General features: G+C 46.0%; 1 long non-coding RNA gene across 4 annotated transcripts; it reads left to right on the top strand.

Moving 5' to 3' along the window:
• The first annotated feature begins 635 nt into the window (after positions 1 to 635).
• Positions 636 to 11,472, top strand: LOC102549959 (uncharacterized). Of its 4 annotated transcripts, XR_015634194.1 has the most exons (5): positions 636 to 1,005; positions 1,132 to 1,314; positions 7,111 to 7,217; positions 10,662 to 10,741; positions 11,122 to 11,472. It is a non-coding gene; the product is annotated as an uncharacterized LOC102549959 (long non-coding RNA). The 4 variants fall into 4 exon arrangements; XR_015634195.1 differs by lacking the exon at positions 7,111 to 7,217 and having other exon boundaries at positions 684 to 1,005; XR_015634197.1 differs by lacking the exons at positions 636 to 1,005; positions 1,132 to 1,314 and adding an exon at positions 2,525 to 2,685.
• The last annotated feature ends 320 nt before the right edge of the window (positions 11,473 to 11,792 follow it).

Here is an 11,792-nt window from a genome sequence, read left to right as displayed (position 1 = left end):
TGAGGCAATTGATGCTGCCCCCAGGGTCAGAGGTCATAAGCCTTAAGGTTTCTTGGTTCCAGCCTAGAAAAACGGGGCAGGGGCTGGGAGGCTATTTTAAGTACATTTAGGTACACTCTTCTTAGCAAAAACACGACGCCGGTTTTAAATGTCGTTTCCGTTATTCTCCTGTAAATCCCTAATAAATGATTTTTCGGTGCTCCTCAATGCCCACACTTATATCAAAACTAGGTTCTCGGACTTTATTGACCCAAGTGGCTCTCAAGATTTAAGAACCGGTGTCTGCGTGGGATGGGTCGTGAGGCTGGGTGGACAAGGAAGGCCATGGGCAGGAGAGGATAAGACACACCAATACATTTAGGCAAGAAGAATTCAATTTTTTCTCATTGTATAACTTCATTTTTACTTTCTAAAAGATATAAGACTGAAGAACACATGGAGTTATATGTACAACTTAAGGAGCAATTACTGAGCCAAGCCAACCTACATACGTGCTACCAAGGAAGAGTCTCGCTCATCTTTGAGTAGTGTGAAGTGTGTGGGGCGATGAGTAGGAAGGGTCCCTAGAACCCTCCTTCTCCTCCTCTTCCCCCTCCCCTCCTCCTCCTCCCCCCCTCCCCTCCTCCTCCTCCCACTCCTCCCCCTCCTCCTCCCCCTCGTCCCCCTCCCCCTCCTCCTCCTCCTCCTCCTCCTCCTCCTCCTCCTCCTCCTCCTCCTCTTCTTCTTCTTCTTCTTCTTCTTCTTCTTCTTCTTCTTCTTCTTCTTCTCCTCCTCCTTCCTCCTCCTCCTCCTTTTTCTCTTTCTCTCTCTCCTCCTTCTTCCTTCTCTCCCTCTTCCTCCTCCTCCTCCCCTCCTCTCCTCCTCCTCTTCCTCCTCCTCCTCCTTCACCACACAGGTCAGGAGATACTCCTTAAATCCTTAAAGCTTTGTCATCAACAGTTGTTCATTGTGTGTTGTCCTTAAGCTTCCAGGGCCTCCGCTGAAGTCTGGGAGGAATCTTAGCTGGTAAAGTATTGACTTTACCAGATATTTTCTTAGGTTTAACACTTCTCCATATTTTTATTAAAAATTCTGTTGCTGGGACCTGGAGAGATATATCTGAGTGGTTAAGAACACTGGCTTGTCTTGCAGAGGACCTGGGTTCAGTTCCTAGCACATGGTGGTTCACAAACATCTTAAACTTGAGTTCCGGGTGTTGTGTTTTCTGGTGTCTGAAGCCAACACTTCATACACATGGCGAGGCATGGATGTACGAGCAGGCCAAGTACTCATGGATTTAAAAGAAATCTTCAAAACAATCCTATAACCGGACAGGTATGTGTATGAAGGAGATGCGGTTATATCCAGAAACCAATGTATGGTATGTGTAACTTTACTTGCCCCATAGGACCAATGCATAACATGAGCCATTTCCTTCTCCCTCGATTTCAAGCAGTCACCTACTTAGTTCAGTACAGCAGTGAAGACCCCAGGCTTTGATGTTAGGCAGAGCAGGGTTAAGGGATTGGTTGACCTTTCACATATCCCTTTGATGAATTTTCAGCATGTCACCAAACACACAGAGACAACATGAATCTATCGAAAGGAAAAGCATTAGCCCAGGACACCTTAAGACCAAATTCTCAGCACAGGGAGATTTATTTGCTATATATGGACTGAGGGCAGGCATAAGGGACAAAGACAGGAGATAGAAGAGGAGGGAGGAGGAGAAAGGAACAAGGCGGGGGGGGGGGGGGGAGGGCAGGGATGTTTGTCCCAAAGTGAGAGAGGAATCAGATTTAACATAGACAAAAGGAGGAACTCTGGGTTAGGAAGAGGTGTTTAATTTTAATTAGGAGTGTTAATTAGATGATGGGGGGGGGGGCTTTTGATTGCCGGACTTCAATACTTTGATAGCTGAGACCTCAGTCTCAGGAGGAGGAAGCAGCCAAATGCGGGAATAGAACTTGGTGGCCGGCTTCAGGAATGTAATGGTTCTGGGCAAGGCTGAGGAGAAGGGCAGGGCCTGCTGAAGCCATGCCCCACATGTTCAGGCTGGGCAGGGTCGCTTCTATTTGCACTATGTGAATTCCTGGTACCCTAGGAGGTCTGAGGAGGGTGCCAGATCCCCTGGAATTGGAATCACAGATGGTTATAAACCCCATGTGAGTGCTGGGTATCGAACCCGGGTCCTCTGCACCAACAGCTGGTACTCCTAACTGAGCCATCTCTCCCCCCTACCATATATTAATACCTTAAAAGAAGACACAAGTAAAAGGAAGAGCTGTTGTCTTAGAACATGAGACTCAGCCTTGGGATAAATAGAAAGAGATACTGAGAAAGAAAAGAGGGCTTCTACAACTAAAGATACCAGTTCTTGCCAAGAGACCGGGTGGGGCGTGTGGGCAGTAATAGGTCACACATTAGAGATGGCAAAATCGAGGCAACTAGGAAAACTGGGTGCTGCAGCAAGACACTGAGGTACCAGGTGGCAGGGAGAGAGTTTTGGAGGAAGAAGAGCTGCCTCATCTCACATGGGATTCAGATCGTAGGCTGGTGGTTCATACGAAGAGATGCGGCCTGATAGCAGTAAGCTGGCCAAGACGTTAGCTGACGGCTTCCATTTTAAAGCCACTTCTACAGCTGGAGAGATGACAGTGGTTCCAGGCTGGCAAGCACACGCCTACAGATCAAAACAACATCTAAGTAAGAGCTGCCTCTCTTCTTCAAAATAGCTGGACAGAATCGGATGAATCGAACACTTCTAATTGTGTTACTTGAAATTAGCACTTCAAATGCACCTGGATACACTGTTAAATTGAAAATGAGGAGATTTAAAATTTCCCCTCGGTTTATCCAAAAGAAATGAGGTCACAGGATCTGATGTGGGGAGGCAGACCAGTTTCTAACTGGCTTCCAGGTGCTGATGATGTCAGAGAGGGCTGAAGGGTAAGAATAGATGCATTGGATGGATGGGTGGGTGGGAGGGTGGGGGGGGCGGAATGTCTTAGTCACTGCTCTATTGCTGTGAGGAGACACAAAGACCAAAGCAACTCTTGTTTTTTTTTTTTTTTTTTTTTTTTTTTTTTTTTTTTTTTGGTTCTTTTTTTCGGAGCTGGGGACCGAACCCAGGGCCTTGCGCTTGCTAGGCAAGCGCTCTACCACTGAGCTAAATCCCCAACCCCTTTTTCAATGTTTTTTGTTTTTTTTTTGTTTTTTTTGTTTTTTTGTTTTTTTGTTTTTTTGTTTTTTTGTTTTTTTTTTTTGCAAAGCAACTCTTATAAAAGAAAGCGTACAAGTGGGGGCTGGCTTACAGTATTAGAAGGTGGTCATCATCATCGTGGGAAGTGTGGTGGGATGAAGGCAGGCATGATGCTGGGAGCAGTAGGAGGGACAGAGAGAGAGAGAGAGAGAGAGAGAGAGAGAGAGAGAGAGAGAGAGAGAAAGAGAGAGGCAGACTAGGCTTGATGTAGGCGTTTGAATCCTCAAAGTGCACCCCAGTGCCCAGTGACAAACCTCCTCCCACAAGGTTGTAGGATGATGTCACAGGTGAGGCAGGTACAGGATAGAAGGAGGCCTGTCATTGGAGGAGAAGGAAGGATGGGTGGGAGAGAAGTTTGAAGGAAGAGGAGGAGACAAGGGGAGAGAGGAGGAGACAGGGCGGAGGAGAGGGGCTGAGAAGCCGTGGCAGGACAAGATGGCAGGTGATGTTAAGATTCTGCTCTGTGTATATACAGGTTGTTATTAATGTTCTCAAGGGATGGATAGTACCGGGCTTTGTATGTTTAAGTGGGCAATTATATCTTACCAATTGGATCTAAGATTATTGTCTTGTGTGTTCCTTTACGTGAAGGTTTGAGTGTAGGAAAGTGTGCGGCTGGCTGTGTTTCCGCCAAGATATCTAGCAGATACCTTGGGCACCGCGGCACAGACCTAGTGGGGCAAAAAGACAACTACTCTTTTTTACACTTATATTTTTACAACACAAGGTCACGCCCAATCCAACAAGGCCACGCCTTCAATCCTTCCCAAACAGTCCATCCACTGGTGACTGAACATGCAGATCTGAGTCTATGGGGGGCTTTTCTCATTCCAAACACTACAAGGGAAAGTAAAGCTAACATGTCAGGTGGATTCCCAGCCCAAAGTGGGCAAAACCGAAGACAGGAAGTCCCGAAGAAATGCAGGAAGGGTCTAGTAACCCATTATGAATGCCATTATGAATGCCAGCACTGGCCAGGCAGAGTCGAGGAAGGGGAAACTGTAGGAATTTCAAAGTCGGCTCAACACCTCAAGACCAAGTTCACTGTTTATTTGTCCCAGAGGGGCAGAGGGCAGGGACAAGGGACAAAGACAGGAGGAGATAGAGGAAAAAGGAGAAGATGCAGACAAGGGAGAGGGGTAAGGGGTCTTTGTCTCAGAAAGGACTGTCTCTAGGTCAAGAGGAGAAAGACATACATAGCACATAGGAAAATGGCAGTTCATAAAGGTAAAATGGAAAACCCATGTTAGGACGGCTTTTAATTGGGTATGTTAATTAGGTGAGCCAAAGGGGGGTTTTGATTGATGGGCTTTGATAGCTGGACCTTGGAAGTCAGCCTCAGGAGGTGAGGGAGATTGTTCAAATAAAGGACTAGACCCTGGTGGCTAGCATTAGGGATGTAATTCAACAGTTTTCAGCAAGGCAGAGGGAATTAGGGGAAAAGGGCAAATCCTGCCACAGCCAGATGCTCTCAGCGTCCCTTCAGAAACTGAGAGGAAGCAGGCTGTGTGGCCGCACCAGGACAGTCCGTGTGGGGCTATAGACAGATAGTATCTATATGCATATAGTATCTCTCTTAACTGCATGAATGAACGGAGGAAAGAGAGAGCGAGCCTAGGATCTGTAGAAAGCAGATTTGCCTGAACTGAAGAGAAAGGCTATCCTTGTTCCTTCTTACGTTTGTGTTAGGCAATATTTGAAGCAGGCAAAATGATCCATGCACACCCAAAGAGCAGGTCACAACAGAGTGTAAAGGGAGCCTTAGCCATCCATCTACAGCCTGGAGGTGTGGTGTCTAAGCGACTCTCCTCACTCCATGGTTTCCATCACTGAGATCAAACCAGTTCTAGCCCAGCTGCCGATAGATAAGCAGCCATTTAGTTAGACCCAGCTCCTCCCAATGAAGAGATCAGGAAATGCACATAGCTGGTTGGCCATGGGTCCGGGCAGACTTTGATAATGTTTTGTTCCTACAAAGAAAACCAACGTACAGGCACCATGAGACAGCAGCAGCCTGATACCCCATGGGGCCCTCACCCTGGCAGCTTTATAAGGTTCTTCTTAGAGCATGTGAATTATTTTTTTGCCCATCAGCAGGGCACACAATTCCATTAATACGCATCTTTAGCAATGACTACTGTTTGTTGAACGTCTTCCTTTTCTTCTGGACTGAATAGATATAAATGCATGTTTTATTAGGATCTTAAATGGCATTTCCAATGAGACCGTGCATGTAATGCCCAGTTACACATTCTCCTTGGTGAAGTAAACACCTGCTAAAAATCTTTGGTCCACTTAACCCTTCATTTGGTTATTTAACTTTTTATTCATTTGTAAAGTATTATGAGATTTTCATGTCAATCATTTCATCATGGCCAACCATTCAGTTACTTTTTTCGTAGCCCTGCATTCTTTTCACAGAGTCACAAGAATTTGAGGGCACGTAGGACCCCCCCCACCCCATCTTCTCCCAGCCATGACAGTTGGCATGATGTCATACTACATCGAATGCACGTCGCTGGACACTGTTAAGCACTGTTGAGTCAGGTCCACATCTTAGCAGGTTTCCAGGGCGAGCCATATCAAACATATTTGAGAATGTGCTGAGCTAAGCCACAAGTTTCATAGAAATATGGCTTTTGTTACGCTTGTGCACGTAGTGTACGTGTGTGAATGCAGGTGGTAATGCATGTGTGTTCACACACATATAGAAGCTGGAGGAGGAGCCCAGACATCATTCCTCAGACATAGTCCACTTTAAGAAAATGTTTGGTGGGTTTTTTTTGTTTTTGTTTTTGAGATTGAGATTGTCTCTCAGTGGACCAGAACTGTCCTAAAGTAGGCTAGATTAGCTCGCCTGTGAGCCCCAGGGATCTGCCTGTCTCTGCCCTTCCAGCACTGGAAATTGAATTTTATTTTGTATATTTTTCCCTAGAACTAAGATTAGTACCCCCGAAAGGAGAAAAATAGAACAATATGAAGAAATAGAGTGACGGAACATTCACCCTGCAGGAAGCAGGCCGACACACTAAGTGTCCTTTGCAAAGTCTCTTTTGAGTAGAAACATTACTTAATGTTAGTTCAAGATTTTCATTCTGGGAATCTGACGTTCAAATGGAGGCTCAATGGAATTCTGAATCCCCCGAATCTGCTTTAGGTAAAGAACAAAACAAAGAGTATGAGAACAATGAAAGGAGGAAGTGCTAAGTCAAAAATAATTCAACCATGTGCAGCTCACACTAAGACAACATCAGGATATGTCAGGAAGCTGAGGAAGTTGAACAAGTGCTGTGGTTGGAATGAGAATGGCCCCCATAGGCTCCTGTGTTTGAATGCTTGGTTCTCAGTCAGTGAAACTGTCTTAGGAGGAGTGAGGTCTCAGAAGCCCACACCATTATCAGTAGGTGTCTCTGTCTCCGTGTCTCTCCCCTCCCCCTCCCCTCCCGTCCCCCTTCCCTCCCCTTCCCCCTCCCCTCCCCCTCCCCCTTGTGCTTGTGGATCAAGATGTAAACTCTTAGCTACTGCTCCCTGCCATTATGGTCATGGACTCTAACCCCCTGGAACCATGAGCCCCCAAGTTAAATGTTTTATAAGTTGCCTTAGTCATGATGTTTCTTCACAGCAACAGAAAAATGGCCAAGACAACAAATGACCCTGAAATTGCATCAAAAGAGAGGTTTAAAATTATGGGCCTGATTTTCCCCACATTCGTCTTTCTTTCCCTTATTTTTGTGGCGACCCTAAAACTATTCCAAAGTAAAAGTCTCATGAGGCTGCTTCCTCTAGTTTTCATTTCAGTTGTTCTTAAGTTCCCGGGAGAAGCAGATGCAATGCACGGAGCCACCCACCCCATCTCCTTCTCGTTACAGACTGACGCTGAGTCCCACAAAAGGCCCCAAGGAAAACAACTTCACTGGGACCCTTCTGAACTTTGCTCTACGGGCTTTGATCTCCAAAATGTCGAGATCTGAGTGTAGTAAGTGGGCCTTGGCTCCAAAAACCAGCCCAAGGAGGTTACCATGGTTCTTTGTCAACAAACCACCTCAACACACTATCAGTATAAATGGCTTTTGATTATCATTCAAGAGGTGAGGTGGGTGACGTCATCTACAGGGTGGCGAAGCCGTTGGCACTGGAGTGCTGTGTCAGCACATCCTGAAAGCTTTGCCTTCAGGCTTTAATACCAACTGAAACTCACTCTGATTAAGCTGGCGCCATTGCTCTACCATTATGTCTCTGAACCCTGCCATGTTAGAGATGACCCCACGCTCTAGTTCTGCCAGGTGTAGAGGCCTCTTTACGAGTGACTGGAGGAGATCTCGTTCCCTGTCTGGCTAATGCCACTTTAAGTGCACCCAGCCTGCCCTGTGACCTCCCCGGCTTGTCTACTTTAATGGATCTCTGGGCAGAAGCTATAAAAGGAGGCTCTATGCTTGGAGACTGCATCTAAGAGAGTCGCAAGCAGACATGATTGAGAGGAGGCTTTTAGCTTCTACAGAAGGTCGTTCTTCGTAAAGTGGACCACTAAAGGCTTTCAAAATAAACTACCTTGTAAAATGACACAGGTTCATATATCCTGACTTTTGGAGGGATGACGGCCCAGTGTCAGTCGTGCAGTGTGGTGGGAAGCTAAAAGCCCATTTATCTATCTATCCATCCATCTATCTATCTATCTATCTATCTATCTATCTATCTATCTATCTATTTATTATTCCAAACCAGAAATGACAGAAATGTCCCCATACACTTTTCAATTCTCTTCTCTGGCTTCTACGAATGTCTTAACTGGGTCAGTATTGTCGTTAACCATCCTTTGGTTAGTGGACACTTACTATTCTTGAAGGATGCTGCTGGTATCTGTTTGACACCTGGGACCCTTAGGTCATGTGGTAGTTGAATTTTGACTTTTTTTTGCCCCTTCAGGTTATGGTAGTGTTCATTTGCTGCGCCACTGACAACATGATAGAGGTCTCTTCTGCATAGCCCCATTTTTGCTTTTAGTTTGTTTGAGACAGGGTCTCACCATATGTCCTTGGCCAACCTGGAACTCACTCTGCAGACCAGGCTAACTTGAACCTCACAGAGCTCTACCAGCCTCTGCCTCCCAAATGCTGGGATGAAAGGGCTGTGCCAGCACACCTAGCTAGTTTTTCTTCATTTGTTTTGATTTCTTGATTGTTTATTTTTTTTACTTTAGGAAGACAACCATTCTGGCAGGCATAGAGAGACATTTGTCACACTGTCAACGTGTATTTCCCTGATGATTTTAGATTGTTGAACAAATGTTTCCCTCTATCTTACAATTATAGCATCTTATTTCTCTCATCGCCTCGTCCTTGAGAAACAGGTGATGTTTCAAAGATAAGTAAAACAATTTTCACAGTGCACTGCTCTCCCCCATTTTGGGATCCCCTGTTCTGGGGGATCAAACTCTTGCTTTGCCTCTTGTCGTCTCCAGCCTTGAGGTAAAGAAGCTTTCTAACGACTTTCTCCACTCCCCTCGAGACCACACTAGAAGCTAGCTTAGAATATGGAAGCCGAAGTTCTGGTCGACAAGCAAAAATTTATTCCTCTGGCTTTTATTATCTCTGTTATATTTCAATTTAATAATTGACAATGACTTGCAAACCATTTGAAGAGATTCTGACAGTGAACGAATGGTGCGTGACACTCTAGGTCATTGTGGTTTGCAGAAGTCGCCACCGACTACGGCCTGCCTGAGACTGTAGGGATAGGCTCGCTGTGTCTCCCCTCGAGCCCTAGATGGCGCTGTGCACGACCAAGCCAGAGTCAGCTCAGGTCGGCAACATTCCTTGCCCCAAAGGAAACATAATTGTCCAAAGCCGATCTTCCAGATGAAACCCATTGACCATCTCTGAGCTGACTTATGGGAAGCTATACGATCTACACAGTCATATCAATGCTGGGTGCGCCCGGTGGCTGCTTTAAGGCCACCACGCTCCTGATCCTGGTCTCTAACCATTGGTTTCTAAGAGTGAACTTCGGCAGCCCTACACCTTGACTTGACGTTGGAGCTGTACAACCTGCTTTAGTTTTGAAATGCTTCCTGAATAATGATGGGGATCGGGGAGGCATTTCCATATCTGTAGGCAAAGGTCTCTAACCTGAAAACGTGTTTGGTTTCCATGGGGTACTTGGTGGAAGGGGGAGATAAATTATGGACTTTTGATGATCAGTAATACAGATTTATAGAAAATTATTCTTTAAAAATATGTTCGTTTTTATGTGCGAGAGTGTTCTGCCTGCACGTATGTCACTATGTGGATGCAGTAGCCATCGAGACTACTTTCATAGCTACGCCTGTGGCCGTTGAAGCCACGCCACGCAGGGCTGGTTCATCCTTCTCCTCCTCCACCTTGGTTTCTTGGATCGATGTCTATATGCAGGTGAGGGCAGCAGGCACACGGTAAGGCAAGGCCTGTGATTAGTCAGTGACAAAGAAAGCCAGGGGCAGAGATTTTGAAAGGCAGGAGAGGCGGGAGAAGAGAAGATGGAGGAGAAAGATGCCCCACAGGTAGCTATGAATGTCTTATAAGGGATGGGTTATTGCAAGACAATTTGTCTTATCTAAGTGGGCAATTTATAACACTCTTCATTGGCTCTGAGTTTATTGTATCGATGTTTGTGGAGTGAGAATTTATATCAGTAAATCTAATTGATAAATTACAAGCTTCTAGAACTGCGATTTTCCTGGGTTGCTGGGAATGTGAGCAGAGTCTGCAATGGGACTGGCGAGGCAGCGACCCGCCTTGGGAACTAGGTGGATGGCCACTGATGGGGCTAGCCATGGCGGCAGAGAGATGGCCGCAGGGCCCAGGGCTTAGCCAGCGGTAGTGTGGGATGGAAATTGGGAACTTAGTGAGTCGGTTGGGGAGACATTTTGAGAGCTCCGGGCCAGAGAATCTGCCGAGATGGGAACACCCCACTAATTACCAAGTGGTCGGATGGTTCTGGTGCTAGCGTGAGATGCTGGTCCGTACTTACAAGGGACTACAAGCAAAATCCCTCTGCACCTTGCGGAGCACAGGAGACGTTAAGAACCAAATGGAAAAGATGTGCTGTTGCGGCCTCATCTCTACACAGCTGACTGAGAACGTATGCTGTGGTGTACATTTGTATCATATGCTGGAAACTTCCACAGACATTAATTAGTGTTGTGTGTTGCAAATTGTTTCTCCAACACAAGTGAGTGTTTTTGGTAAGTCATACAGACTTCTTTTTCCTATAACAACCTTACACATTTAATTAACTTCCAATATAATGAACTGGCTTGCTTTCTGCAGGTTTTTATTTAGACTCGTTTATTAGATACAAGTACAGCTTGCCTTTGCTCTCTATGATGGTTAGTTTTTTGTTTTTTGTTTTCTGTTTCTTTTTTTTCCTAATTGACACATTCTAGAGTCATCTGAGATGAGGGAACCTTAGCTGATAAAATGCCTTCTTCAGATCGACCACAATACCTCCTTTAGATCGGCCACGGTAAGTTTATGGGACAGTCTCGATGAATGATTGATGTGGGAGGGCCACGCCCATTGTGGGTGGAGCCATCCCTGGGCAGGTGGTCCTGGGTTGTATAAGAAAGCAGGCCGAGCAGGCTATAGGGAGCAAGCTAGTAAGTAGGACTCCTTCATGGCTTCTGCTTCAGTCCCTGACTTAATGGTCTCTCAGTGGACTGTGATGGGGGTGGGGGGTGGGGGGTGGGGATATGTAAGCCAAAAGTTTGTTTCCTCCTCAACCTGTTTTGTTTGGTCAGTGTTTTATCACAGCAGTAGGAAGCACAATAGGACAAGTGTAGCTTCTAGGCATCTGATAAAATTTGTAAGAATTGGATTTCAACTTCTTTGAATATTTCATTATAGTTCAGTGTAGCGGGAAATATTTAAAAAAGGAGCACCATCTCACGCTAGCACCAGCACCTCGGGTCACATGGCACCAGCGTGGGGGTGTTCTCATCTCAGCCAGCCAGATTCTGCAGACTCTCTAGCCTGGAGCTCTTGAAATGTCTATACCCGACTTGCTGTGTTCCCACGTCAGGTTGCTGCCACGCCAGCCCCATGCAATGACTGCCCATCTCACCGTTGGCTGTCACAAATTCCTGTATCCCGGCCAAATCAAAACTCTTGAAGCTTGTAATTTATCAATCAGATTTATATCAGTAAATTATGACCCCATAAAATGTCCACACAATAAATTCACCTAGATAAGACAAATTGTCCGGTAATTATCCATTCTTTACAAGATAGTCATAGCTACCTGTGACTATTTAAAGTCACACGGAACTGGGTCATCCTTCTCTTCCTCCATCTTCCTCCTCCTCTCTTCCCCCCTCTGACCGGGAAGTCCCACCTACTCCTTGCCCAGTGAAATCTGTATTCATTAGGGGAAGGTCCCTGCCACAGCTCAGGGCTATCCTCCAGGCCAAACTGCCACCTTCTTTACAAGTTTAGCTGGACCTGCTCTCCAACAATCCCCACAGCGGGACGTGTAGGTGGTTGATCGCTTAGAAGAACCAACCCCAGGAGGAATGTGG

The sequence above is a fragment of the Rattus norvegicus genome, chromosome 12 (genome assembly GCF_021556685.1).
Source record: "Rattus norvegicus strain SHRSP/BbbUtx chromosome 12, alternate assembly SHRSP_T2T, whole genome shotgun sequence".
Classification (NCBI taxonomy): domain Eukaryota; kingdom Metazoa; phylum Chordata; class Mammalia; order Rodentia; family Muridae; genus Rattus; species Rattus norvegicus.
This window is presented reverse-complemented; position numbering and strand designations above follow the sequence as displayed.